This window comes from Cricetulus griseus, chromosome 2 (genome assembly GCF_003668045.3).
Source record: "Cricetulus griseus strain 17A/GY chromosome 2, alternate assembly CriGri-PICRH-1.0, whole genome shotgun sequence".
In the NCBI taxonomy this organism is placed as follows: domain Eukaryota; kingdom Metazoa; phylum Chordata; class Mammalia; order Rodentia; family Cricetidae; genus Cricetulus; species Cricetulus griseus.
This window is the reverse complement of record NC_048595.1, coordinates 353,048,584-353,074,501: the sequence shown is the minus strand read 5'-3', so window position 1 is coordinate 353,074,501 and position 25,918 is coordinate 353,048,584. Positions and strand designations below refer to the sequence as shown.

Below are 25,918 nucleotides of genomic sequence, written 5' to 3'. Positions count from 1 at the left end.
TTAGCTCATGAATAAGTTACAGAAGGAATTCCTGCTATTAAATGTCACTTAAGAAATTTAGAGAAAAAAATGAAGTGAGATAGCTTGATTTTTATTTTACGCTATTTTTAATACTATAAACACAAGCTGAAGTTTTGTATGGAAAGGTGTTGAAAAAACAGTTGGAAAAGTGGTGACCTGAATTTGTTTGTGGGAACTCAGTCAGACAGAAATGAATAGGTATTGGAAGTCAGGAGGCCTTCATCATGGGAAAGACAGATATGGCCTCTGAATGAAATTTTCTTTGCAGTCTATTCATCAGAATTTACGGGATAATTCAGGGAATCTCATCCTATGTTTCCCAGTAGATTTGTTAAATATCTATGATTTATCTTGTTGTCTTCACTCCACCTTGAGGCACTTTGCTCTCCTTTTCAATTTGGATCCACATCTACCCATGCTTGAATCTAAATGTAGCTCTTATTAACACTATTAATTGATTTGTCATTTTTCTTACTGGAATTCTTTTTCTCTCCCGTACTTCCAAAATCCTGTCTACTTCCTTAAGAATAAACATTTATTGCATGCTCACTCAGATTATACAATGCTACCTCATTGATTCCAGTTGTTTTAGACCTTGAATTTACCACACAGTGCTTTTAGTAGTCAGATGGCACAACACAGTTTATCAGACAGAAGATACTTGACACAACATATTGCAAACACATAAAAAATAAGAAAAATCAATTTCTTGACTCTAGAGCTTGCATTGGCTAGGCTAATGTTAAACATTTTCAAGTGGATTTTAGTTGAGAAACACAAAGAATCTTTCTGAGAGACAGAAGAAGCACGTATTTAAGACTCAATATTCTTAAAATCCTAGAAGATCTTTACTAAAAATCATTAACAATTTCCAGAGGCATTTGAGACATAGCATTCGGAAAGTTAACAAACCCAAAACCAAAACCACAAGAAAACAAAACAACTTTCTAAATAGTATCCTCAAGAATAATTATATCAAATGAGAAAGTTACATGAAAATCTATTTTTAAAAAGACTGTCTTAACAATGATTAACAATGATATTAATAACATTTTAATATGTATTAATAAAGATTATAAAATCATACTGGCTTAGCCAAATACTGCTGTGAAGAGACACCATGACTAAGGCAACTATTATAAGAGAAAGCATTTACTTGAGGGCTTTATTGAAGTTTCAAAGGTTTGGTCTATAATCATCATGACAGAAAACACAATGACATGCAAGCAGAAAATGGAACAGTAGTTTAGAACTATATCCAGATCCATAAGCAGAGAGAAAAACTTGGGCTTGACTTCAGATTTTGAAACCCCAAAGCCCAATTGCTAGTGACACACTTCTTCTGGGAAGGACAAGCTTTAAAAATCAGTCAAATCCTTTAAAAATGTTCTACTCCCTGTTAATAGATTACACAATCAAATATATAAGTCTATGGGAACATCTTATTCCAAACTCCATACTTACTAAATGTTATATGCTTATTATATAACTCAATACACCATCCATCACTACCACTTCAGAACTGGTGAAGAGTGTGCTAAGTAGCCTACAGTTAACCCAGTGACAAAAATCCATTTTGACACTGAGCACTTAGTGACCCGAACAACAGGGTATTTGGCATTTTAATAATGAACACTCAGTTCAGAGAATAACAGGGCTGTTGCACAATTTCAAAGTGTTTCACCTCTATGCCTGAATAAAGGTGAGAAATTTCAAGGATGAGGGCTGAGCATCTCAGCCCACAAAACACATTGCACATTGCAAATAAAAGGTTTTACACAAGCTTCCTCAAAATTTCTTTCTGTAAAGTAATAGAAATGACATTTTATATAAATTCAGATAAAGGATCTGTCACATGTTTGAAGAATATCTCCAAATATTACTTAAATTTCACATGACAATGCATTCTATAAACTTTCATTATGAAATATGAGTTGTGGCATTTTCATTAACAAGTTTTGAATTTGTCGATATTTAAGACACAGATTCTAGACAATTTATAAGATGCCTTGTATTTAGAAAACATACAAATTTGTAGAATTAATAACATAATAATTTGTAGAATTAATAACACTTATAACATTGGCCAAAGAGAGTATGGTACTACTTTTTCCAAAATTGTGACTGATTACTGATTGCAAGAGACACATAATGCTAAATACTAATCCCAATCTTCAAATATACAATGGCATATACATTGTCTCAAATCCAATATTTTCGAATTTCATTTATTTTATCCATTTTTTTATTTCTTCTCTCTCATCCTGCCCCTTCCTTCAATTCACTAAATTACTAAAAAGACTTTACAGGCCCATTGATCAGTAGGTTCAATAGTTAGAAACCCAGTCATTCTACCAAAAGGAATATGCAGATTTAGCACAGTCCCAATGAGATCCCAGGTCATTGTTCATAGACAAAGAGAAAAAAATCTTGAAATATGTATATTGAGGCACAAAAGACCTAGGATGGTCAAAGCAATCTTCATCAAAAATAATACTAAGAGAGAAATCATATCTGATGGCAAGTTATATTACAGAGGCTTCTAAGAAATACAGAATGGAATTTTTACAAAACAGAAACATCTCTCACGGAAATAGACCTGAATTCCCAGATGCAAGGACACACAAATACAGCTACCAGATTTTGAAAAAGGAAACCAACTATACAGTTGAATAAAGATATCTTCAAGAAGGGGTCCTAGGAAACCTAGAAATCAACATGTAGAAAATTAAAAGTAGATTCCCATTTCTCAACTTGTACAAAAACTGAACTCTGAATGAATCAACACCTCAACAAAATGCCTCATACCTTACAACTGCTAAAAGTAAAATTTTGACATGTAAGCATAGGTGAATAATATTCTGAATAGGACTACAGTAGTAAAGGAAACATGCCCTGCTGGACAAAACATACCCATTAATGCATTAGTGACCGTACTGGTATGGGGAAAGCTCATTGGATCTGAGGCTGTTCTACAAGAAGGGATGTATGTTTGGTGCTCTAAAGCCAGGCAAACACCCATGACTAAGGAGATAATAGCAGTAAAAGAACGCATACTATTGATTGTTAGCTAAATAGATATATTTATCAAGCTTCTTTCCAGGTACCTATATTCATGCTCATAAACAAAGGACACAGTCTCAATCATGGAAGCTTATTTAAACATTAGACAGATGTAAGTGTAGATAATTATCCCATAGATTCAGAAAATGCTGAGAATGAAGGAGTGTCAAAGGATTAGTCCTAAACAAGGCATTCATTGCATCCCCTTTAAGCTTAGGAATCAGTGCTGAAGAGGGGTCTAAAATAACGTAGTATCCAGAAGTTACAGAGAAGGGGTGTGATAAACCAACCAGTAGTACAGTATAGCTATGAGAATCTTGAACTTGCAGTAGCTGTATATGTTGACACCGGTCCTATATAAGTTGATCTTGCTCAATTAGTGGTGATAGACTAGAAAATGGCGTATGAAGTCCTAATAGGAATCTACCCAATTCTAGGATCTGGAGTACAGTGTCCAGTGATGTCCTCACTGGTGAGTCTACCAAGCTCTAATGGATTATTTCAAAACCTTGCTAACACAGAGGGCCTTAGCTAAACACTGGGATACAACACAAGACCAAAAGCATAATTATGGGAAGAATATTTTTAGGGAGCAGTTGGTTGCTAGTAGTTAGAGAGCCCATTAGGAGACACACGAAGAACCTTATAAACATTATAAACATTTAAGGAATACTTGAAGAACAGCATTAATTAATAAAAATATTTTCAAGTGGATGTACAGAATCTAGAATACTATTTCCATATATCCAGAACTCAAGAAGCAAGTGGAATAAGAAAGCAAAATACAAAGATGTTAACTGGTAGACATTTATTACTGTGTTTAGTAAAGAATAAATCTGGCCATGCTCTTTGTAGCACATACTGAAGTTTTGACACATACTTTGGAATATAACAATGACCAAATAGTTACAGCATAACAAAGAGTAACTAAAAGGATTGACCTAGAAATCTTTGAAATTTTTCTTCCCACATTACTCTGGAGGGGCGAAAGGGTGCAAAGAGGTGCTGAATAATAATCATAGATGATTCACGTTCTGACACTGCCTTTTCCCATGATTTATGGGATATAACCTTTTACACAGTCATTATTATTTTTCTCTTCCAGCCCTCCCCTCCCAAGGATAACTTTTACTATGGGCTGAATTTTCAATGTAAGAGTCTGGGCAACTTGATCTGAGTTTATGGGTTGCCTGATAGATGAGTCTGCAAGCCAATCATGCACTGTCCTTCTTTACCCAGTATAGCATTTTGGTATATAACTAGATTCCTCTCAGGCCCTGCTTTATTCCACTGCTCCCACTTCTCATTCTCAAATATGAAGAAAGAGTTCACTCTTGATAGAGCCAAGCTCCTATGGGTATAAGCAGTAGGTGTGATGAGCTAGTCATTAAGGAAGACAGTCTTTCTCTTTACAGAAATACAAGCCACTGGATAGACTGTTATGTCCTGGGTTGGATGATCACTGAAATCCAGAAAATTCTGGCAAACAGTAGGTGGCTTGGCTGTAGTCTCACTGTTAGGTAGAAGGTGCTAAGAGGAATGAAGGCTTATTTTTTCAAAAAGAACAAATGTGGATGAATTAACTTTAAAACCTTCTGTCAACTTTCTCTAGTTTGTGTAGAGCATGGCAAAACACAGTCAGTGACACAGATAGGAGAGGAAAGAGAACAAGGGGTTGATATTCTCACTAATCTTAAAAGCACTGGGTGGGATATAAGTGGTAACTACCTGTGAAACTGCAAAGCAAGCATTTAAAATGTAACTTTCTTCTATGCTAGCAAAGGGAGGAAACTGCAGGTGGGTATACTGTGAAAATCTGTATCACGCATTGTAAGCATGATGGAAATTGGTTCAGTAAAGCATATGATTGCTGTACTAGCTTCGTGTTGGAAGTGAAATGTGATTTCTCATGTATCTCTTAGTTCCAGCCACAGTCCTATCCCACGTGACAATAAAAGAAGATTCATTTGTTTCCTTCCCTAAACTCTAGACCCATGCAATAGTGCTGGAGCAAGATTTGGTAGAAATAGTTATTACAGAATGACACACTATTAGATGTTGCTTGGGATCTCATTTTCAAGTTTCAGTAGTGAATTGCACTGTATGTCTGCTCTAGAAAATGAATGTTATTCACCTACAATGTTCAACCCTAATGCTCTGAATGCCCAGAACCATCATCTCTTATTCATTCACCATATCTTGGTCTCTTTGTTTATGTCTGTGTTTGTTTTCATTCTGAGGCAAAATGTGATTCAGAAAAAACGCATGCATGTGATTCAGAAAAAACAATTTCACAATAATAATCAGGAGAGCATAAAACTGAAAGCCCAAAAGTGCATTACATGTCCCAAACCTCTTTATGATTCTTGTCTCTAAATGTCCCACTGGTCAGCAAGTCACAGTGTCAAATATTATATAACAGAACAAAGATATACTTGGGTTGTAATACTGAAAGTGATTTATAACAAAAGTTATGGATGCAAGAATATATTAGTATTCCATAAGGTTTTTTCCATGTCTTCCTTTACTATCCCCAAAACATTGACAGAAAAAAGGGCTATTTCTGTTTTTCTTTGCACTAGGAATAAATTTGATATTGGATGGTTATTGATTTCTTTAATGTAACTGCCTGGGACATGTTTCTCAAGTTAGCAGTGGAGTGATATGGTTTTTTATGTTTTTTTTTTTTCTTTTCAGGATTTCTCTGACTTAATAGCATTATCAAACTTAATATTTAACACTTTTTTTTATTCCCCTGATAATGTGTGCTACCTTTCTGTCGCTTCTTACAAGAGGTCAAATAATGTGATAAAGAAAATTCTTCTGACTAAACCTGTGGGAACACCAAGTCTAAAGATGTCTTATGCCTTCCATCCAGATAATTTCTTCCTTTTCTGCAAATGGGATGAAGTCACAGTGTCATGCCTATTGAACACTTTCACAATAGAATATACATACCCATACTTCTGTATCAATATCATTTAATAGATATGGCTAGAGACCCACACATCCTGCAACATGCTCTTGGCTAATAAAAGTTCTCACACCATCTAATGCAGAAAATTAAATCTGACTCCAAAACACACAACCAAGAAATTATTATTATTTCCTTATTTAGTTGCATTTTTCTAGTTAGAAATACAATGACTCAGTTTCTTATCATCTTGGGTAGTTAATTCCTCTATTTGACAATATTTAGAACTGCCTATGAGATAATCTTCCAGGCACACTTGTGAGGGATTCTGTAGATTATATTAACTTCTGAGAATATCTATGATGAATTCTATATATTGGACAAATTGAAACCAGAAAATTTCACACTAAATATGAATAGTCTGAGACCCCTAAAAACAAGGGAAAACTTTCATTCATTGCCTATCTGCCTTCATTTCTCGCTGATGGGTTTATATACTCTTTTGCTGCTACTGCCACAGGAACTATTAATGTTACTGCTGTTTTTGTCATCCTTCACTTATGTCAGAATCCAAATTCTTTAGACTTCCATCATGGATTGAATATTAAGGACTCTACATCCATCTAAACTTTCTCTGCCAGCTTGTGGATGTGGAAGCATCCAAATACCTGGACTGAGGATCTACCTGAATTTCTCTTCTCCATTATGAAAACACTCATTATTAGACTACACAAACTGCACTGGGAATCCAAACTAATAAACTTCCTTTTTATTATTTATTCATTTTATTTTTTCAGTTCCTCTAGAAAACCCTGGCTCACAACCCATCAGGACCAGGTAGAGGATATTGCAGTAGCCTATTTCTAAAACTCTTGGTATTGACCAAAAATGTATTTCATAATTGTCATAATAATGACAAAGACCCAATATGTGGTTAGGCACAATTGCATTGTGATATCCATATTATTTTCAATTATACAGAGATTTAACAGGGCCAAACAAATTACAGAGACTGTCATAGGGACTGAAGAGTTGACTCAGCATTCAGTCAAATCTGCTGCTATTACAGGGAACCAAAGTTTACTTCTCATCCCCAAACTCTGGAAGGTCATGACCACTTGAAATTCCTCCTTCAAGCAATCTGATGCCTTCTGAGAAGTACACACACACACACACACACACACACACACACACACACACACACACACACTAAATTTTTATGTCCAAATGTGTTGAGTTTTGTTTTACTCTAGATTCACTAGAGTACAGATACTGATATAAAGGTGATGAAAAATTGGGGTGGGATGTGGAGGACATGATTTACAAATTAGGGGTCAGATCATTGCTACTTAGGAACGTGTCTATCACTGAAAAATTAAACAAAAACAAAACAACAAAAAGATATCATAGATTTTTCTCCTTAGAGAAACATGTGAGAGCCCCCCCCACACACACACTGATTTTATAAAAATGTGTTTTAGAATCCATGGCAATTTAACTTTAAAAATAAATAGCATGCCTGTGTCCTTCCATTTTCTTAATTTTCCACTCATACATGATAGTGGCATCATAGAGCAGGCCTTAAATAACTAGGAACAGTATCTTAACCATCTCCATACTTAACTTATCAGTATGTAATTTCAAATACTTTGGGGACCAGATGGGAATTTCTTTTGGTCACAGAGAGAAAATAACTGTAATTTGGTACAGAGTTAGATTGTTTCAGTTAAAAAAATATTTTCCTTAGCTATTTTACTATCTGCAAGAGAGTGGTCAACAGTTATTTCACATTTAATGCCCAGTTACCACCTATCTAATGAAGTTACCACCTGGAAAATGTGCATATATTTGGAGTGGGACATTGTAGATGCAGTATTGAGCAATTTCCCAGTTAACAATGGCTATAAAAGCAGCCTACATTGTCTTAATAGAGAAACATCCCTTGGAGAATCACAATAAAGCAAGACCAGGGATGATGCAGTCAAACACTTTTGGTTCTAGAGGTCATTTATTCTTTAGCTGGTCACCTGCTTTTATACCAGGAGTTCCTTTTTATACCAAATACTTTTTGGTTGAGACAATAAAAACACATTTTCTTTTGGCTTCTGGTTTGCATATTTTCTTTCAGTCAACTTACAAGAAAAAGAAATACAATTTTCTTATGATATAAGTATAACAAAAGCTCTAGACAGTGGGAATTGATTGGGCTCAATTCCATATGGACTATATATGCTGCATTTGAACTACAGTGTAGAAGAAGTTCTATTTATCACTGGGCTGATGCTCCTGTGATTCTCAGCAAATAAAAAAAGAGGTGAGCAGAGAAATTAAAGAAGCAGTTTTCCACAAGTGTGGTGGTTTGAATAGAAATAAACCTCCATAGACTCATTTGTTTGTGTACTTGGCCCACTTAATTGCACTGTTAGGAAGTAGAGCCTTGCTGGATTAGGTTTTGGAGAGAATGTGTCACTGTGGAGGCAAACTTTGAGTGCTATATACTCAAGCCCAATGTGGCACACAGTTTTTTCCTGCTTATGACTGCAGAGCAAGATGAAGGATTCTCTGCTCCTCTTTCCAGTACCATGTCTGCCTGCCCACCAACATGCTCCACCTTGAAGACAGTGGATGAAATTTCCAAAACTGTAAACCAGCCCCAGTTAAATGTTTTTCTGTATAAGAGTTACCCTGTCTGTTCAGACAAATGGAAACCCTAACTGAGACAGAAGTTAGGACCAGCCTGTGGTATTGCTGTGGCTGAATGTGATATGGATGTGACCATGTTTTTGTTTGGAGGAATTTGGACTTTGGGAGTTTACATTACAAAAGCAGTTTAATGGGAGACACTGGTGCTGAGGGTGATTTCAAGATGATTTAGAAGAGAATACTTTACTATGTTGCCCAGAGATCCTTCTTTTGAGATGTTGGTGAGTAATGCAGCTGCTTTTTGCCCTTGTCTAAAGAATCTGCCTGAGGCTAGAGTAAACAGTTTAAGATTAATATCATTGGCTGAGGAAATCTCAAAATACCCTAGTATATAGATTCTGTCTTGTGGTTATCAGTGTTAACTCTAATGAAGATTTATAGAGAAAAGGAGCAAAGTTATTTATGAAACATACAAAATGTACAGATTGAGGAAAGGGGAACCAGGAAGTGGAACGAAGCTAAATCATGTGTTCAAGAAATGAAATAAAGCACCCACCTAGCTAATCTTCCAACTAGGGAAAAAGAATTAAAGAAAAAAATTAAGGCCATATGTGGTGCACACGTTTAATCCCAGCACTCCAGAGGCAGAGGCTCTTGAATCTCTGACTTTAACGCCAGTCTGGTTTACAGATTGAGTTTGGGACAGACAATCTTAGACAGTGAAGGAAACCATGGAAAACAGAAAGTTATTAAAGATATAATTAAAAGAGCAGCAGACCATGGCAACTTCAGTCCCAGGATTCTGACATCAGAATCAAGGACAGAAGAAAGAGGTTATAAAATCTCCCTCCATGACTAAGAAAGCTTCTGAGGCCAGGTGTCAGGGATGTAGCTTCGTGGAGTCCCAGAGAGACCATTGCATGAAACTTTGAAGTGGAAGTCTGGATGGCTGTGGAGACTCCAAGATGTTGGAGATGTCAGAGTAATGGTATACCTGCTAAGGAAAGCTTCCAAGAGAGGAGAAATAACTTCAGAGAAAAAAAGTGTGCTGCTGTTAACAAAGTTGAAAAGAGTTGAATATCTGAAGAACATCTTGACATCAGATGTGGAGATACAGAAATTGAAGTTTTCCCAACTGATTTTTGGTCTTGCTTTTGTCTACAATTTTCTTTTCTAAATTTTGGAACAATAATGATTATTCTGTGTATTAGTGTTCAGGTATCTGTCCTGACCTGCACTTGGAGTAATGGCAGGATATGCCCTCAGCTGCAGCACCACCTGTGCATATTCACTATGTTCCCTTTTAAAAGGGCCCTTCCCACCTCCCATCCTTCTCTCTCTTTTTCTCCCCCTCTCTCTGTCTGTTCCTCTCTGTCTCTCTGTCTCTGTCTCCATTTCTCTCTCTCTCTCTCTCTCTCTCTCTCTCTCTCTCTCTCTCTCTCTCTCTCTCTCTCTCTCTCTCTTCCTCTCTCCTGCTGCTCCTGTCCCTAGAGGCCAGTCTCCCCCATCTTTTCCCCCTTTTAATGATCCATTTCCCTAATTTAAAAAAAAAATCCTCTGCTTGAATCCTATCTCATGGCATCTTTCTCTTGAATACTGCTTATCTTAAATCACAACACTGTGCAATTATATGTTGAAAGTATGTGATCTGGTTCAAAAACCAGATATAGTGTATCACAGTTAAGAGACTGCATGAATCTTAGCTGAGACATTGAACTTTGGACTTTTAAGCATTGTTTAGACTATGATGAACAATGGTGACTTTTGAAATTAGACTAAATGCATTTGGCTTTGTTTTATGGACACAAATCTATGGGGATCAAAGAGTGGAATTTGCTGGTTTTAATAGGTATTCCTCCCATAGACTCATAGGTTTGAATGCCTGACCCATGGGGATTGTCTCTGTTAAGAGGTGTGGCCTTGTTGGAGGAATGTATCGCTGTGGGGGCAGTCTTTAGGATCTCAGATCAAGTCAGCTCACTCCCTGCTCCCTGTAGATCAAGCTATGTAACTCTTAGCCCCTCCCCCAGGGCATGTATGTCAGCCTACATCCTACAATGTTTTCTGTCATGACCATAATAAACTAAATCTGTGAAACCGTAAATCAGCACCAACTGAATGTTTTCCTTTTATAAGAATTTCAGTGCTATGGTGTCTGCACAGCAATAGTAACCCTAACTAAGACAACAATAGAAAACTTTTATTACCTTCATTCCTTTCTTTTCAATTTTTAAAAAAAGAGTTTATGCTAAGTGTCTTATTTAAGTTTCTATTGTTATGACCAAACACCATGACCATAAAGCAAGTTGGGGTTTAGAAGGAAGTCAGGACAGGAACTGAAACAAGGTAGAATCCTGGAGGCAAATGCCGACACAGAGGCCATGGAGGAGTGTTGCTTACTGGCTTGCTGACCACAGCTTGCTCAGCCTACCTTCTTGTAGAACCCAGGTCCAACAGCCCAGGAATATCATCATGCAACATGGTCTGGGCCCTCCAGCAGTGATTGCTAAATGAGAAAATGCCTTACAGCTGGATCTCATGGAGGCATTTCTTCAGCTTAGGCTCCTTCCTCTCTGATGACTATAGGTTGTGGCAAGTTGACACAAAACCAGTCAGTACACTAAGATATAGGGCAAGGGGGGAGACAATTCCATTAAATCAAAGGACTTAACAATTTAAACCTCTCTAAGGCTTATCCAATAGGTAGTCCAAATCCTGCTTATCTGAAATAGTGATTTAAAGACCTTATTCTTCCTGCTGCCTCACTGCTCCAACACACTTTTCCTACCAAAGGCTTCAGTAATTCTGGTCAAAAAGATCAGAGCGCTGTAGACTCTGGCCAAGTTCAGTTAGCAACTATCATTTCAGGAAGCGGACTGTTTTTTATGGGAATTAATTGAGGTTTTTTATCCATGCTCTATCAGAGTGCCTGGTAATAAACCTTATATGATTTGAAAGGAGTTAGTTGGTTTTCAAAACAATTTACAATATATAAATCTACAATGCTTTATTCTTTACAGAAACAGAATTAGTTTCTGAAACAAAGAGTGATAATCATTTTTGTTCTTTTCACTAATGACTGTGGAATTTTTTTCTCTGAGCTTAAATAGTTCTTAGAGAAATACTGAGTTGTATCAAAATTGGAGCATAAATTATATTTTACGGAAGAACTATGAAGTTCCCATATAACCAATGAAAATAAGTCCATTTAAGGACTAGAAAAACTGGAAATTGTTAAATTTTAAAATTTATTCACTAGAACTATCATCATCGCTGATAGTTAATTTTAGGTGAAGATTAGCTGGGTTTTTAAAAGGAGAGTCCAGTTACATGAAATGACCCTATCATATTCATAAAAACTATTTTAAACTTTTATTTTGAGGGATCTTTAGCTTTTAAAACCTATGATAGAAAACAGACCAGGCAGCCGTCGGCCTGGTACTCAGCATGAACCTATCCCACTGCAGCGGCTGCCTGGGCACCGTGGAGGTGAAGAGCAAGTTTGAAGCCGCGTTTCCTCGGTTTTCACTGGGAAGATCCAAGCCTGGAAAATTTGAAGAGTTTTATGGACTGTTGCAATGTTCACAAGGATCCCCAGCTTCGAGGTGTTGGTGCGTTATGCAACCATCCATGGGGACCTGCTGCCCATAAACAATGACTACAAATACCACAAGGCTGTTTCCACCGTCAATCCACTACTCAGGATTTTTTATACAGAAAAAGGAAGAAGCTGACTACAGTGCCTTTGTTACAGACACCCTCATCAGAAAGACCGTGCTGAGCAACGTGCTGCTACCCCAGAACCACAGGAAGAAGCCCCACATCAGCATGCCACAGGATTTCCGTCCAGTGTCGTCCATCATAGATGTGGACATTGTCCTGGAGACCCACCTAAGAGTCTGGCTGTACAGTATGGCACAGAGAAGACTCTGGGCTTCTACATCCGAGATGGCTCCAGTGTCTGGGTGACTCCATATGGCTAGAGAAAGTCCCCAGGATCTTCATAACCTGGCTCGTCCCCAGGGTCTGGCCCACAGCATGGGACTGCCAGGTGTCAATGATGAAGTGTTAGAAGTAAATGGTATAGATGATTCAGGGATGAGCCTGAACCAAGTGACCGGCATGATGATAGCCAACAGCCACAACCTCATCATCACTGTGCAGCCAGCTAACCAGAGGAACAACGTGGTGAGGAACAGCCAGACTTCCAGCAGCTCCAGCCAGTCCACCAACAACAGCCTCCTGGGCTACCCGCAGCTGGTGGAAGTCAGCAGTGAGCCAGAGGACCAGGACAGCAATGAGTACAACGTCATCACTGAAGACAGTGGCAAACCGCAGCAGACCCCAAAGGCTGCCCTAGATGCCCAGAGCCTGGAGTCCCTAACACAGATAGAGCTCAGCTTTGAGGTGGGGCAGAATGGGTTCTCCCTTCCACAGCAGCCTGGACACAGAGTTTGGACCCCACGCTCTGGATCAGAAGCTCTTAGAGGAAGATGGAACGATCATAACATCGTGAACCTGCGTCACATGTGTTTTCCAAGTGTCATAAATGTGGCTCAAGACTGACACTGTGGACTTCTGGGCCTCTATGTTCCATGAGTGAGCCTAAAGTGTAGCTGGGATGGGGTGACTGCTGACAGACTGCGATAATGCAGGTGTGAGGCCTTTACTGCTCTCTGCAACACTGGATACTGTTCCTGCCTGGAGTCCTGTTGCGGTGTTTCCAGGTGCCCTGCAGAGCTGCTGGCTTGTCCTCTGTGAAATCTGATGTCTCCTTGGTCTATTGGGAACCTCACTAAGTGCATTGAATTTTAGTAATGTTCCTCTGTTGATCGTGACAAATTACTTTTTCATGTGCAGTTTCTAAGACTTTAACTAGCTGATCATTTTAAGGCATGCTTCCCACTATCCCGCCCTGGAGCACCCCGGTTGTTGGCTCCATCCCGTAGCTTCAGAATTGCAGGGTGCCTCAATCCTACTAACTGCCCTTTAGCCTGTTAACTTCCTTACTCCCAGTCCAGTGGAGATTGTTCCGGTGTGTGCATGAGGGCATTTAGTGTTGCACAGTTAGTGTGCTCCGCACTCTTTCAGTGTACCAGGCAGTGTGGATCATGTTGGATAAAAAGAACCATAGGTGAAGTGGTGGTAGCATTTTCTCAGGTGGTCTTTGTTTTGCTAGAGACAAGCAGATACTCGAGCAGCTCCCTTAAGGAATGTTTCCTGACTCACCCTAAGCAGAAAAAAAACTGCAGGGCTCTTGCTAACAATTAAATGGTGTGTATGAACAGCTGGCAGTGGCAGTGACCACATCTCTAAGCTGGCAGCATGCTTCTTGATGGCAGCATAGACCAAGGCAGTAAGTACAGCTCTCAGTGCTGGCGGTAAATGTACCCCCACCATCTTGTAAAGACAGTGGTGGGCTTTAATTTTACAAAGTTGGTTAGCAGCTAAAAGACTTGTTTGTCCAGAAAAAGGTAAAGATTAACAGTAAAGACAGATTCAGATAAAGAAAAACCTCTAAAGGTTTACAGTGTGTTTAAAAATATACATAGGCTTGTGAGAGAAAAAGAAACAGGATAAAGTGGTTTTTAAAGAAGGTGGAAGAAGAAATGGAGAAGCTGGGTGTGGTGGCACATGTCTTTAATCCCAGCACTTTGGAGGAAGAGGCAAGCAGATCTCTATGAATTTAAGGACAGCCTGGTGTACATCGTGAATTCAAGGGCAGCCAAAGTTACACGGAGAAACCCTGTCTCATAAAAGGAAAAAAAATATAAAAGAAATAGAGTAATGAAAAAGCCACATAAAAATGGGAAATACACAGAGAGTGTGAATACTATATGCTATATTGCTGTCTTTAAATTGTTTGTGGAGGAAAGAGCTACAACTGCTAAAATACATTTGATTATAGGTGCTGCTGAACTAATCCAACTTATACATTTTAAAAATGCTTGACTTCTAAATTTAAAAAAAAGGACAGGTTACTTGGGAAAATAGATTTTGCTTATGTTTCCACAGAAAATGTAAAGCTATGGATTCCTTCTAGACTAATATGGTTTGATCAAGCAAGATCAAACCGTGAAGCAGTGTCTCAACTGATCCTACAAACAAAACAGCTGAGATTATGCAGTCATAGATGACTACAACCAGGATTTTGGTGTTTTATCATGAACCCCATGGTATGGACATCGCCCCCAACTAGCAGGAAGAAGTTTGGAATGAATGACACCCAAATTCCCAAATATTGTTTATAAATGTTTTTATTTAAATGGGGTTGGTTATAAATGGTAATGATCACAGTCAATCTCTTTTTAAAGGATAAAAGGAGAATAGGATATGGAAATGAATAATTTACATTGGTACGGATTTTCATTTATTGATACAAATTTCAGGTTAATCTTGTTATAAGTAAATTTTTCCTCTTGTTTGGTATTGTGTTCATGAAGATGTAATGTAAAATGTAATAAATGTAATAAATAATTAATTACAGATTATATATAGTCAGGTATAATAGTCAAAACTTATAGTTAGGTAACTTAGGTTTTCTAGATGCAAGGAGATAGATTTGAGATGGATAGATATTCTTCATACCTTTCAAAGACCTACAGAATGTGGCATTTTAAATGGTTTAGGGTTTTTCCTAACAGTGAGACACAACTGCTCTTGGTGCACCAATTACCTCTGACAGGTAGATGGGCATCTAAGAAACTTGTTATGGAGTTCACTTTCAACATGGCAAGATTGGCCATTTGGGCAAGAATATGCTCTTGCCTGGACTGTTTGTTGGTGTATAAACTGGACATTCAGGACCCACAAGAAAGTGACTGCTGAACTTACAAAACAAGATGAACAATCCTGAAGGTATCCTGCTTCATGGGGAAGTCTGCCAGACACGCTGTGGCCTATAGGCTGAAGTTGGATGCCCCAACATTACAGAGGAACATTGGGTGACAGTTCAGGTAGCGAGATGTCTCTGTCAATTCTAGAGTTTATATATTATCCTTCTGTGGTCTTCGATGGAATTGAAGACAGATAGTTATGGTAATAGTTTTCTTTAGTAATGATAAAAGATAAGCTACATATAAGACTTTAGACTCACATAGATAGGATAGATGATAGAATATTTTCTTTAAATCTTGCTAAATGTTAAACGACTAAATATTGTAATTATAGTTTTTACTTGATAGCTGTTTGTTATATATCTTACTATGTTAATATTAACAAGCTTCTTTTTATTTAGACAGAAAAGAGGAGATGATGGGGGAGGTCCTTCTGTGTATATGTTTGTCTTATTGGTTGATAAATAAAGTACTGTTGGCCAATAGAGAAGCAAGTTAGACAGGACTAGGAGTGGAGGAGGATTCTGGGAAATGTAGTAAAGAGTATTCTTGTGATCCAGGCAGGAAGTGACATAGAAGGCAGACTCAGATATATAAGCAGGGAAAAGCAGGAAATTGCTCTCTTCCTCTTCCTGTCTTCTCTGGCAGCTGCCATTTTAGCCTGACAAGAGAGGAGGAGTCCTTTTGCTGGTGTCCTAGGTCAGATAAGTCTTTATAAAATGTATAGATTAATAATTATTGTTGATAATTAAGACAGAGATAGCAGATAAGAAATCCTAGTCATTGGCCAGAAGCATTATAATTAATATAAGACTCTGTATGATATTTCAGGCACCAACATGGCGTGGGGCTCAGGCAGCTTGGTGGAAAGACTTATCATTACATTGAAGGGACTAACAAACAGAACAAATGTGCACTTTTTATACAAAAGATGGAGTTTTTCTTCCTGGGGATACTAGAGTGCTTCCTGCACTTCACAAAGCCTGTGTCAAGTTCATCACAGGAAGGGGTGTTAATTATATGAGTTATTTATTTTCTTCTGTATCCATTCAGGAGGAGGGAGCAGCAGATATCCCCCCTCACCTGATGACGTCATAATGTATGCACAGGTACCAAGATCCATATGTGTGGACTCACACTTCCTGAGTCCCCAGTCAGACTGTTATTTATTATTTAACCTTATGGTGGGGCATGTATGGGCGCCTCACAGTTGTGTACTATTAAAACAGCAAAGACTCCAATGTCTCAGAGTTGAAGGACACATTTTCTCTAAAATAGGAGCTGGCAGAAATGAAGTCTTTATCCAGTGAGAGGAGGTTGACTCAATAAATGCTGAACTTGTTTTTTTGCAGAGGCCTAGCTGTGGCTAAGGGCAGTGACCCAGTGATTTTGTGTTGAATTCATGAGTTCTTCCTATCACACAGCACCACTTGCTGAGAGCATTCTACCTTTCACACAGTGAGTGGCTTTCAGGTGGAAGGTAATGTTAGGTGTAGAAGGCTCAGTTGTATTCCTGAAATAAGTGGTACATGGGCTCAACATTTTAAGTACAAATAATTCCACATACTACCTCTCTTCTTCTTCTTTTCTTCTTTTTCTTCTTCTTCTTCTTCTTCTTCTTCTTCTTCTTCTTCTTCTTCTTCTTCTTCTTCTTCTTCTTCTCATCCTCCTCCTCCTCTTCCTCCTCCTCCTCTTCCTCCTCCTTCTCCTCATACTTCTCTTTCTCCTGCCTCTCCCTCCCTCCTTCCCTCCCTCCCTCTGTCCCTCACTCTTTCTCTCTCTCTCCCTCCCTCTCTCCCTCAAGACTTTGCTTTTTTCTTGGGGAAAAATTTAAAGGTTTTACTTTTGTACAAATTTTAACTGTAAAATACAAATTAATCTTTTTTTCTGAAAATAGAGTGCAAAGATGCTGGCGCTTGTCTTAATTTAAGGACAATAGTGATTACACCAAGGTCTTACTGATGAAGTACGTGAACATTTGCTATGGGGGTCCAGTCCCATTGGCTCAGTTATTATGCACCTTATGACAAGAAACAAAGCCTTAGCAGCTCAGCTTGCAGTCTGCAGTCAAGGCACACTCTGAACTCTTCTGTCCTTTGTCACCTATGTCAACAAGATGCTGTGCTGTGTGAACCAAGAATTTTCATTTCTCATTCTCTTTTTTATTTAAATTATTTAATTACTATTCATATTTACATATCCAGCCCCCCATTCCCTTGCCCTGCCATCCTTCCATGTTCTCCACCAAACCCCCCAACTCCTCCCCAGAGACAGTGAGGCCCTCCACCAGGCACCTTCAAAGTCTGTCATATCATTTGTGGGAGGGCCTAGGCCCTCCTTGCTGTATCTGGGCTGCAATAGTATCTCTCCATAGGGTATGGGCTCCCAAAGTTCATTTATGCTCTAAAGGTAAAGACTGGCTCCACTCTTAGAGGTCCCATAGACTGTCTTGGCCTCCTAGCTGGCATTCACATTCAGAGGGCTTGGTTTGATGCAATGCTGTTTCTCCAGCTTTATGACTAGGGTCTCTATGCTCTCACTAGGTCAGGTCAACTGTTTCTGCAGCACTGTTTTGGCTCCTTTGCTCATCCTGCCTCCCTCTCCAAAACTGGATTCCAGGAGTATGGTTCAGTGCTTAGCTGTGGGTGCCTGTTTCCGATTCGAACAGCTACTGGATGAAGGCTCTAGGAATGATAACCAAGGTAGACATCAATCTCATTATAGGGGAAGGGCATCAATGCGATCTTCTCCAGCACTACTTGGATTCTTAGATGGGGCCATACCTGTGGATCCCCTAACATTTCCCCTGTGGCAGACCTCTCTCCATACCTGTACTGTCTCCTTCTATCAAGGCATCTCCTTTCTTGCCCTCCTCTATTCCTCCTCTGTCTCAGTCCTCTTGTTCTTATCCCCCTCTCTTTTTTTCCCTTTGAGGTCTTTGATCCATTTTTACCTCAGTTTTGTGCACAGTGATAGATATGGATCTATTGCCATCTTCTACATGTCCAAATCCAGTTATGCCAACACCATTTGTTGAAGATGCTTTTTTTCCCCATTATTTAACTTTAGCTTCTTTGTCAAAAATCAGGTGTTCGTAGGTGTGTGGGTTAATATCAGGTGTGTGGGTTTTCAATTTGATTCCATTGAACCATGAATTTTCGAATTAAATTTTACATGCTGTAACATAATTTTATATGAATGATACTTTGTTTAAACTATCAAATGTCGGTATTTTACTACAATTTTATTCTAAAATGTACATTATCAATGAATGAACTTTGATTTTAAAAATCAAGTTAGCTTTAGTTTCACATTATTTTTTACAAATAAAAGCAAACTTGTATAAAAAACATAGAATATGATTGAAGTCACTCAGATCTCCCTGATAGTTTGCTTTTAAAAATTAATGAACTGCTACTATAAACTATCAACTAGGAATGTACCAAGTTCTCACTTTGACAGCTTATTATGTTATGCTCAAAATTTTCAATTGCTCTCATTTGTGTTTCTTGAAATGTGTTATGTGTTTGCTTATTTGAGCAAAATCACTCCATAGAAGAAAATATTAAAATCTATATTAATCATCAAGTGTTTATATTCATGTGTACTACATTTGTAACTTATTCTAAAATCAATTCAAGCGCCAAATAATTTTTCTTGTTTGTTGTGTTAATGAGGACAACCTTGTTATTTCACTGGAGCATGATGGTTATAATGTGGGGCAGAAGCCATTTTACATATCTTAATCATAATTCTTGAAAACTATTGCCTAAGGTAACATTGAGGCTTACACAGACAAATCAGTTTAGGCAGGTTTTGTACAGTTTTCAATAATAAAGTAGGAGAAGAATGAAGGAGAAAAAATATTTTATGTTTGTATATTTCAAGTAAAATTAAGAACTGAACTGTGTGATTTTGAGAGATGCATTTCTGACACACTTTTCATTCCAATAAACAGTAGGTAGGATGGATATGATACAGAACCCAAGGACAGATTATATGAATTTTTTAGTGAAAACAAAGTGAGGCAGAGAAAGGAAATGGAGTAGAAAATCGGTAAGCGACCCTCAGTTTTTTTTCCTCTGAAAGGACTTACATAACTCTAAATGCTAACCATTAGCTCCATGTTCAACCAAGTCACTTGGATTAGCCCTTATACAACAGAATTTAAATGAAACTCATGCTTTCCTGGTGTTTCAACTAAAGTACCAAAGCAGAGAAAAGTTACTATTTCATCATATTTATAGAGCAGTCTTTTCTAGATGGTTCTAAAACACAAGTGCTTTGTGTAGACTATTAACAGCTACCCTGACAACTGAAGACAAAGCATTGTAGGTAATTTCATGGAAAGGGCATTTTAACAAACCAGTTGTCAGTTTGAACTTTATCACCAAATTGTAGAAGATGTCCATCCCATGGCTAAAACATGACATCACAATCTGAAGTTATTGAGGAGGTAGATATAGGTAGATCTTAAGGCTGCCAGGAAATTTTGGAATGTGGACAGTTAAGACAGATCATGGGTGTTGTGTTTCAGGTTTTTCAAGACAAATGAAGACAAGAAAGGGTCAGGAAGGGTGATTACTGTGTTGGTTTATAGGGGGAAATGCTGACCACACCAGCTTCAGGCTAGCACAGGCACCGCTGACCACAAGGTGACGTAGCAAGGGTTTATTATTGGTGATATCAGGTTTTAGAGGGGTTATGTTTGAATTACAGCTGAAAATCATAAAGACGAGAAGGACAAATAATTGAGAAGTCAAGAGGAAGCATACTGGGAAGCAGGACTACTCTAACTAAAGACTATATTGTGTTCTGAAGGGTAGGTATAGATTTCTTCTTTAAAGAATGTTTATTCAATAAAAAGGAGAGTCTTGTGTGGAACCCTAAAAATGCATGCTAAACAAATAATGCATTGCATTGGAGAGGAAGCTGTACAATTATTTAAAGTGAGATAACACACAGGAGCACACAATGTTAAATGAATGACTAAAGCAGGGATCTGTAAGTAATTCCTTAAAGCCAAATCCTCTACAGCAGTTGTTTTCAATTGATTTTTGATTATTGCCATTTCAACAAGGATTAATTCAAATCTTAGAATAGTTTTCATTTATGTTAATTTGATAGTGAATGGAGTTGAATAATTTCTTACATGTGTATTAGCCTTTTGCATTTCTTATTTTGAAAATTCTCCATTCAAATCAACAGAACTATTCAAAAGCAAAAGCACAAAGAGCCAATATTTTTATGATAAAGATCATAAAAAGTATTCAACTTCTTTAACCCTTAGGGAAATTCAAATAAAGACTATATTGAGAATGTTCATGCTGCACATACATGCAAACAAACAGACAAACATTCAGGTAATGAGAAATTATAGTTTGGATTTTCATCTCATCCTGTTAGATTAGATTTTAAGACAGAGAGCAAAGGCACTCTTCTGTACAGCTGGCATGAACACAGGTAGAATAGACATTACAGAGGGCAAGAGAAATGTTCTTCAAAACACTAAATATAAAACTATCAGTTTATATAGCTGGACTATTATCATATAAATATATGACCATTATAATATAATAAATAACTTTATGTCCATGTATGTTTCTCTATTCACAAGTGTCAAAATACAGAAATATATTTCATGTTCAACAAATGAAAGAGTAAAATGATATATTTGTATATTGGAGTATTATGTCATAAAGATGAATAAATGTTTTATACCTGGAAACTATCATGTAAAATGAAATATAATTCAGAAAGGAACATCTGTTTTCATCTCATATGTGGAATCTATTTTAATCTATAAAAGATAAGTAGAGGAATCTATTAGATATGAGATTCAAGAGAAGTCTGTTACACTGGCATGGTTGTGCTCTGTAGATTATGGTATGACTGCTCTCTTTTACAAAAATGCCCAAAGGCAAAGGATTACTTTGGAATTTGTGATTGTTAAATATAGAAAATATCTAGAAATCAGAACAAGCCTAGCTTTTGAAGAACTAGAAAAAGCTTCTGGTTAGTAGGTATGGAAAAGGATCCTGATCTGGGTTCAGAAAAACACAGACACTAATTCTTTTCCTACTAATTCCAACAAAGTGGCTTCAAGCTAGTGTTGATGATTATTTTAAAACAATTAAATATAAAGGTTAACAATAAAAATCCTGGAGGGCCACAAATTGGTTATTCTTGGTTTGTTGTAGCATTACTAGTTTCAGAAGTCTTTCGGTGAACACCCTGAAAATGTGGAATATAAAAAAGTAAAACTATTAAGATACAGGGAGGGTATTTCAATTTTCTTGTATCAGTTGAGAAATGTTTGTGACCAAGTATGTGGTCAATTTTGAAAAACGTTCTGTGAGGTGCTTGAGAAGAAGGTATATATTTTTGTGTTGGAGTCAAATGTTCTATATCTAGCTGTTAGGTTCCTTTGAGAGATAATGTCTGCTAGTTACTTTATTTTTCCATTTAGTTTCTGTCTGGACTATCTGCCCATTAGTTAGAGTGGGGTGTTGAAGTCTCCAAGTATTAATGTGTAGGCTTCAATGTGTGATTTAAACTTATTTTACAAGTGGGAGTATCCTTTCATTTGCAGCATATATGTTCAGAACTTAAACATTATCTTGGTGGATTTTTCCTTTGATGAGTATGAAGTGTCTTTCTCACCTATTTTACCTAATTTTGGTTGGAAGTCTATTTTGTTAGATATTAGAATCACTACACCAGCTTTATTATTGGGTCCATTTGCTTGGACAAACTTATTCTAACACTTTACTCTGAGTTAATGTTTGTTTTTGATGTTGAGGTGTGACTCTTTATCCTTATTTATTTATTTTTTCATTTTACATACCAAACACAGTTCCCCCTACTCCTCTCTTCCTACCCTCATCCACTCCTCAGAGGGGGTAAGGCCAAATTTTATGACGAAGTAGAAATTGTTTTTAAACTTCGATTTACATAAATTTGTTGTTTACATTTATCAAAGCCTATTTTCTACATCTTCAACCTGGTTCCCTTATGGTTTTGTTTTTCCATAAATTTTGTTTGTGGTAATACATTATTTATGATTTATTAAAGCTTGCCTGATGGTTCAGAAAGCAAATCCAGCCTCAAGATATACAGATCAGGCAGTGGAGATACACACCTTTTATCCCAGGGCTCAGGATTAAGAGGTAGATGGATCTCTGTTAATTCAAGGACACAATGAGCTACATGATGTTGATCCAGTCTGAAAGTGAAACATCTTAAACAAAGATGATCTCAGCACTTTGGATCACAGGCCTTTAAGGAGAGGTATTGAAGACAGGAACAGGTTCTCAGAGAGGCTTTCATTTTCTAGCCACATTGAGGATAGGGAGGCATACAGTGTCTAGCCATGCTGAGGAGAGTATAGCAGTGTGATTGACTATGAGGAGCAGTGAAATCAGCTGACTGAGGATTGAGTCTTTGGTCTGAGCATAGGTAGAAGTAAGAGCTTGCTTTGCTTTTCTGATCTTCAGCTTGAAGCCTGAACACCAATACCACTCTCTTGGTCTTTTATTTATTATGTTACATTTGTTCCCTTCATTTAATGTATAAACAGTGGTGGCATGTGTCCATACACTTGAATACATGCACATCAGTTGTAACAAATCAGGATAAAATTAATAGGGAAAATCAACATGAAATAATAATAATGAAAATTCATGAGTTATTGTTCCTTTTGATTTTTTTGAACCTTGGTTTTCTTCTACAATTCTTAGCTTTTACACATTCTCCCATCCTACAAAAAGAAGAGTGAGTATCTTTTTCCTTTATATCTAGACTTCAAAGGTTAGAGAGGAGAGCTAATAGCAAGCGTCCTGTTGCTCTTTTATTGTTAATGGATACCTGAAATTGTGTAATCCACATATTGAAAATTTTCTATACTTGCATGAACTCTCCAGTACTCACTAAATCTCAGGAAATGTGAAATCAGTTGGTATTATTGTTAATCCTTTGTTTGACCTTTGGTAGCTAGAGAAGGCTGTTTTTAGTCAAGTACTAATCACCGTGTCACTGTGAATTTATTTGGTAGATATGGTTAAAACCTATAAAAACTTGGCCTTAAGTAAACATAAGCAGATGATTTTAGTGAGCCTTACTCATTCATTTCCTATAAAGAAGAGAGGAAGCCTAGAGGAAAAAGATCCATCTGGAACTTTGAGAGCTATCTAATGCCTTCAGCTAATGCATATTGCAGCTTTCTCTATTACTAAGAAACCAATACATTAACACAGCCTTTCTTTCCTGTGTCTAGAGCTCTTCTATTTTTTCTCTCCATCATCCTTTAGCCAAACACATGTATACACACATTTATTTATTGCCATTGGATATGATGACATTTCTATAAACAACACAAAATGTGGCACCACCTCCAATCAGCTTTGAGAGTATGTGTGGCAAAAGACTGAATGTCTTGTGACATGATAACTATCTTTGTATGAGCTAACCATTTCACAGCGCATTTCTCTGGACAAACATTAATTATTAAGTCAAATAACTTTATGTTTATATTTATAACAAATAGTCCCTATCTCTGAATATATTTAAGCCCAATAAATTAAACCACCTAATGTGAATGATTATTTCCACTTTTTAGTCATGATCTCCTTTATTCTAAAAAACTTCAATAATTATAATTCAGCACAAAGTGTACAAAGTCATAAGTCTATTTTCCTAGTTAATCACATATTTTCTTTTTATGAAAAGTGTGAGCATTAAATTAACTTAGAGATAAATTCAGAACTCATAAAAATTGAGGAAAACTATTTCAAGTACTGTTATAATATCAGTGTCCAAATTTTTATCTAATATTAATGATACAATTATTAAATCTTTGTAAAAAATTATTGTCTATTTCTGTAAAGGAAAATATCATTTTGTGAAATAACTTAGGCAGGCAAAACTAATTTATTATCCTCCCTAACTTGTCTAGAATTAAAAATATGAATAACATATTTTATTCTATAGTAACTCAGAAAAGTCTATGTTCAATAGATTCCTTTTTCTGTGCAGATAGTGAATAGTCTCAGAATATTTTGGAAAGTCTGAGATTCTATTTGATCTGAAGGTGGCTGTCAATGAAGGAAATTTGAAACACATTCTTCATGTGTCAGGTAATCAGATTGCAGGATTTCCTAATCATTAGCAGCTGAGAAATGTGTGATGAAGGGTAAAGGAAATCTTAAGGATATCTAATGTAGAAAAGGGGAAATGAAGGAATGCTTTAAATGACTATGGATGTGGTCTTATCCTACAAGAGAAAGGTCCAGGGACCTCCTACTCCTCTGGCATCTTACATCTTGACTATTGAGCATCTCCACAGAGAAGAGAGAAAGGAGAAATTTCCTGCTTGTCCCTGCTTATATATTGATTCTGCCATGCTATGTCACTTCCTGGGATCCCATGACAGCTCCTCTCTGACTATACTCCTCAGAATCCTCCTTGTCTCCTAGTTCCACCTGTCTTGCATCCCTGTTGGCCAACAATGCTTTATTTATCAACCAGTAAGACAAACATATACATTGAAGAACATCCTCCATCAAGAGTTGGATTAGCAGTTGAGTCCTTTCTGCTTTTTCCAGAGAGGAGAGTTTGGGTCCCACAAAAATTCAATGGATATGTATTGAGCCATTTATGTGAAATATGATAATAATTTTGGGGGGAAAGGTCAACGTTTCTTTTTCATCTAACATTTAAAATCACTGTGAAATTAAAAAGTTAAATATTTCATTCATTAGCAAATGGCCAGAGGTCATATTCATTCCCACATCATACATACTGGAGAAGTTGAGATTGAAGAGGTTATCTTCTTTTTTGAAGGTCATAAGACAGAGAGAGCCAAATTACAACTGAAACATGGTTTTTGGTAAATACCAATTATCTATGGAGTTTCTTCCAATGCTGCCAGTTTATCCTCAAGGAGTTTTTGACTTAGGAACGTAGAAAATTTAGTACCAGCAGAAAAGTGTTACTTTGAGAGGGAAGGACTATGGTTTTCTAAGATACAATAGTGTGGTTTGTGCAAGGGTTTGTATCTAATCATGTCCCAAGTTGGGAAATAATAACCAAATAAGCAATTAGTAGTCTATGCTTTGGGGTAATTTTGTAGTTAATGATACATTATTACTACAGCTTTTGGTATAATAATAATTGAGATGTTTTAACAAAAAATATAACAAAATCATAAGCAAACGCTTACCATATTAATATCATTCTAACCCAACTTTCAATTGCAGCAAAAAAATAGAAAGAGCTTATTGATGGACTGCACTGTTTGTGCCTGTAGATTACCTTTTGAAAAAAAAAGGCAATCATATTTAAATTTAGGTATTCAATAAGAAAGGGATAGCATGGACAAATATTTCTATATAATTTTTAATTTTATTATTCATTCTGCTGAGACAGTCATAGATCATGAACA

General features: G+C 37.1%; 1 protein-coding gene and 1 pseudogene across 2 annotated transcripts in view; one reads left to right on the top strand and one right to left on the bottom strand.

Annotated features, from left to right (window-relative positions):
- Cdh12 (cadherin 12) overlaps positions 1-25,918 on the bottom strand; it is a 265,746-nt gene that overhangs the window by 97,588 nt on the left and 142,240 nt on the right. The gene's annotated exons all lie outside the window — the stretch shown is intronic.
- Positions 12,089-13,157, top strand: LOC103161438 (annotated as a pseudogene).